The sequence below is a fragment of the Lepeophtheirus salmonis genome, chromosome 7 (assembly GCF_016086655.4).
Source record: "Lepeophtheirus salmonis chromosome 7, UVic_Lsal_1.4, whole genome shotgun sequence".
In the NCBI taxonomy this organism is placed as follows: domain Eukaryota; kingdom Metazoa; phylum Arthropoda; class Copepoda; order Siphonostomatoida; family Caligidae; genus Lepeophtheirus; species Lepeophtheirus salmonis.
In genome coordinates, this window is record NC_052137.2 from 33,886,283 (window position 1) to 33,891,274 (window position 4,992).

The 4,992-nt window shown below is 34.6% G+C and overlaps 1 long non-coding RNA gene across 1 annotated transcript; it reads right to left on the bottom strand.

The window, feature by feature from the left end:
* Positions 1-283: 283 nt before the first annotated feature.
* On the bottom strand, positions 284-4,477 carry LOC139906046 (uncharacterized). Its single transcript, XR_011781241.1, has 2 exons — positions 4,400-4,477; positions 284-574 (listed from the first exon to the last, which is right to left on the bottom strand). It is a non-coding gene; the product is annotated as an uncharacterized lncRNA (long non-coding RNA).
* Positions 4,478-4,992: the final 515 nt, after the last annotated feature.

Sequence of the window (4,992 nt, forward strand, 5' to 3'; positions counted from 1 at the left end):
TTATTATTATAATCGTTCAATTGTATATTATATAGTTAAATACGTTTATTTTTTGGCCCTTTTTTGTACTCTGTTCACTAATCGTGTTTTAATAAGGATGTTTACTAACGTAGGGTTAAAGTATTTGTCTTTTTTTAGGGGGAAATGATCAATGAATTTACCCCTCATCTAAAGAAATATCTCATTATTTTCAAAATTAGAAAATAACACTAACACCACATTTGCTAACGCAGTTACTCGTAATCTGAGGTCTCACTGTACTTTTATTTAGTTCATGGGAGGATATCATCATTCATCAACGATCTACACAACGTTCATGATATATTCCTTCGTTTAAAAAAAAAATACCGTGTTCTTATCCATTTCTTCATCAGAATTTTAATGAGCATGTCCTTATTGGCTAGTCTCTGTAATTTTATTGATGCCCAAACCATGTTTCTATAAAAAACATTAAACATGTTCATGTAAGGGCAATACTGTTCAACAATGGGTTTTTTTCTTTCTTCTTATTAGGAGTTGAACATATTTCATTGCCAAGTCGATTGAGTAGGTTTTTAGAAAAACAAATATTCTTCTGGAAGAAAATATTTTATGTATACAATATACAATGTCAAAATTAGCTAGTACTAAAGCATCATATTGAACAGTTCAGGACTACTAAATATTTTATTAAACATGAAATAAATTGAATGGGGTCGCTCCTTATTTACTCGGTCAAGTCCAGTCTAATCTTAGGACCGGTCCTTCACTCTCGATCCTTGGAATGTTTTATAAAAATATTGATGGATTATTAGGCAAAATAAAATAAGAGAGATTTAAATTAAGTACATTGGATATATCCTGCATAAATATTCATTTTTTCATTATAATGCAATATAAAACCAACATATTACTTGATTATGTAACTTATTCTATTACATAACAGAATAATTAAAAAAGGAATAAACCCCTAAATGACGTCACGGAGGATGGATTTTACCTTCTATTTACCGACAAATGGGCTCGACTGGATGGTACTAGACTGGGCCATGCTCCTCAGTCATAAATACTGACCGACACCGCACTAGATACAATGTATTTAAAACGCAAATGTGTACACTAGTACAAGATTCAAGACACTAGGCTCAATTTGGATGTAACAACTTGTGGCTTGAGTCAACAGATTTGATGGAGATGAAGCTAATATTCTCATGCGAGTCATTGGTTGCAACTAAAACTAAAGGCAAGGTTGTGCCTAGTTCAGGTTTAGCGGTTCTATCAATCCCAGTCTCGATTATTTCATTTCAACGGTCTTGGTTTCGGTTAAGCTTTGTGGATCTTGGTTCCGGTCTTTGGTCTCGGTTATATTTTATTAAAGCTCAATTTGGTAACAGGCACTTAAAAATAGGACCGTCGCTAGAAGATTCGGGCCCTAGAAATGATATTAGATACAAACAGGGCTGCATCTACCTTATACATAGAGTGCATAGTGCCCCAAGTTCCACCAGGGACACCGAAAACGAAGGTTGGTTAAGACAATGACCGTTAGGGGAGGTTAGATGGGTGCAGGAATATGGAGAATTGAGTATTGCTTTTAGTCTACACATAGATTGGAAAACACTGCAATTGCAAAAAAAAAAAAAAAAAAAAAAAAAAAAAAAAAAAACTCAGAAAATTGACTTATTGATTAAAGCTAATTTTTTTTTTTTTTACAATGTATATTGTATTTTCTTTATATTTTCTATATATGAATAAAAGCACAAGAACTGAGACCGATAAGCAATATATTGTGGCCTTGGTTCGACTTTGTCGGTTCTGGTTAAAGGAGTTCGAGAACCGGAACCGCTTGAACCACTAGACCGATAAGGGCACAATCTTGCCTAAAGGTGTAGTGAAAGTAAAAGCAGGGATTATATTTCATTTAAAACCGGAGGTGCAATCCAGACTCTTTGTATTCACCACGTTTCATGCAGAGAAGTAAGAAAATAGACTTTGGGATCTTTGAGAAAGATGGTAAACGATGCCTGAACAAGTCAAAGTCCGAGGAAACCCTGATGAAGTAGCGATTCTTACGTACAAATCGATTCTACCTTTGATTCTTCGTTACCCATCCTAAAAAAGTATCCCTCGCGTAAGTTCAGGATTTTTGTGCATGAAGTATCTCCAGATTTATTGCAGTTATCCAGGTAACTGAGAATTTCCAGGTGTGATTTAATGAGTTACTTCCGTACGGCGGAATGTATTTGCATGTGGGGACCAAATTATATAAGTTGTTGTATTATATCATTATTTAACTTAGTCTAAAAAAGAGAGTCCAATACCCTAATAGTACTGGCGCTCCTGATCCTGTGCCCTTAATATTCGAGTCAAATTCATGGACGGACTTGTTTTATTTGACTTGCAGATATTTGATTCAAAATTCGGTGAAACCAAAATTATAAACCAAGTGGCCTGTTAGGTGGAGTAGATTTTTTGGTTTATTTGTATATTTTTTTATAACAAAATTTTCATTATTGAGGTAGCACAATTGACGTTACTTTTTTGTTTTCCTTCATGACAATTTTTAATACCCATTGCAGAATTTACTATTTTAATTCCATTAAAAGAGTAAATTCATGGAGGCCGAGTAGTTGGTTACTTAGTTAAAGTCTTATTGAGTAATTAATTAGATTGATATTTTTACAGGAAAACACTAAGTTTGGAAATAAGAAAAGGAAAAATGTTTGTTCTGTGTCATATATTATGCAGCTGATATGAACAAGACTATTAATTCAGTAGTACATTGAAATGAATTACACATGCATATATGTATATGTATACTTTATTAACTGTACCGGGTGTAGAAAAAGTACTTAGACCTGCCCCATAATAGTTATTAAAATACTCATAATTGATCAGGATGATATTGTATACAGAAAATTGTATTTTATAATATGTTTTACTATAATAATGCACATTAATTAAGAATCTGGCCACCATCTGCCTGAATGACAGCCTCCGACCACCTCCAGGACCCCTTACACACATTTGCAACGTAGTCCTTTTTCATGATCCTCTACTGCTGGTTAACGTATATCTTGAGAGCATCAATATTCGGATGGTAGACTTTACAGACCTTCTTCTCAATTTGCCACCAAATAGAGTAATCCAGTGGATTCAGATCTGGGCTCTGAGGGGCAAAAAGTTATTGGACCAGAAGTTCATGCTGCTACCCATCTACTCTTGTACAAATTTTTGTTGTATGGGCTGGAGGCCCGTCCTGCTGAAATACATACTTGGCCTTTTTGGACTTTTTCATGGTCTTGGTGATCTATGGGACCACATTTTTCTTCAACGCCATCAAGTAGTCGGCCGCAGGTAACCGGTATCTAACAGGAAACCAAAGTGGGGGCATTTTTTCTCCAGTTGATGCCACAACCCCAACATCATCACAGAGCCGGATGTTTGGTAAGGGTGATTGTCCTGATGCTGTTGTCAGCCTTGCCAAAGCATACTACCCGATCATTTTACTTGTTATAGACGGAGTCAACGGTAAAGATCTTTTCATCACAGAAAAAATTATCCAGTTGCTGTTGTAGTTTCCGATCATTCAAGAGTTGTTGGAATCGCTGAAGACGGTTCTTTTTGACGTTGTGACAGGAATTACCTCTCAATTCTTCTAAGCGACATGCCTGAAGTCTTTTGGATGGTCTTACCCACAGGTTACCGATGCACTTTCTTCTTCTTCTTTTTGACGTACTCTGACACCTTCATCGTAGGGTTGACCTTAAAGGCATCCATGATGTATTCAGTCTTCACTTTGGTGGTTCTTCCACTCTTGGGTTTGTACTTAAGGTTGTTCCCATCAGCCAAACGATTTCTGACCCGGCAGACTATGGGATTGCTGACGTTTAAGGCCTTCATGATGTCCAAGGTGGTCCTCCTGGTGGGGGTTAAATTGCTCTTCTTACCTCCATCGCGACACATACAATATGTACATCAATCAAAGGCTTATAATCTAAGCTATTCAAAAATAATCGGAATTTCAAGAATCAATCAACAACACCTATTCAAAACGGTATTTTTACTAGGTCTCATTATTTTTTCTACACCTGGTATTATAATATTTCTTAGAATTATTTTATTAAAGCTATACATTTGTATTTCTATACGATATGCAATACATAGGGTATTTTTGGGTTAGCGAGGTAACGGCGTCCTAGTAGACAAATAAAAGTGTGGAGTCTTGTATTTGTACATATACTGATGACTTGGTTTTCGCTTCGTTACTTACTTTATACTTGGGTAAAGTATTAAAAGTATTTTAATCCTTTAGCTTTGGGTAAGTCCAACTCTAGTTTTGTCCTGTGACTGGAGTTAACGTCGTTAACGTCTATGCTAAGTAGCACGTTTATTTTATAACTGTATTTTATTTACTTACATGAAAAATTAGTCATTTGATCTTAATTAAATCCTTCAAATAGCACCAAAACTATAAATATAAAGTGAAATAAAATTGATTTAATTTATGATTATATTTTGGAGAGGTTATCAGATAATGTCTTTTATTTGTACGAAATTAATTGATCTTGATAAGAATTTAGTCGAAAGTAACTTGAATATTTGTATTATGATAGTGATGTCCTTGATAAGCAAAGACTCGCTCTAAATCACCTATTTAATTTTTAAAAGTGAAATAGTCTTATCTTGATTTTCTCCGTAACTCCTTTTTAAAACACACCTATTAAGAATATCTACAGTTTTGAATGTACAACATCAGAAAACTCTTTTATTAATAATGTCGTCATATAATTGAAACGTTGATTCTGCAACATTAAACACTTTCAAAAACATCCCTATGCACATACGTTTACAATTTGAATATAATATGTAGGGGGATAGGGTACTAATATTAGGGTCTCTCATATCCCGGGAAATGGTTCTTTAGCGAGATTCAGGGGAATCAATGATTCAATTTCTGAATCCCTATGAAATTGAATTAGTTTATTGTTATTTATTGGTAATAAATAATCA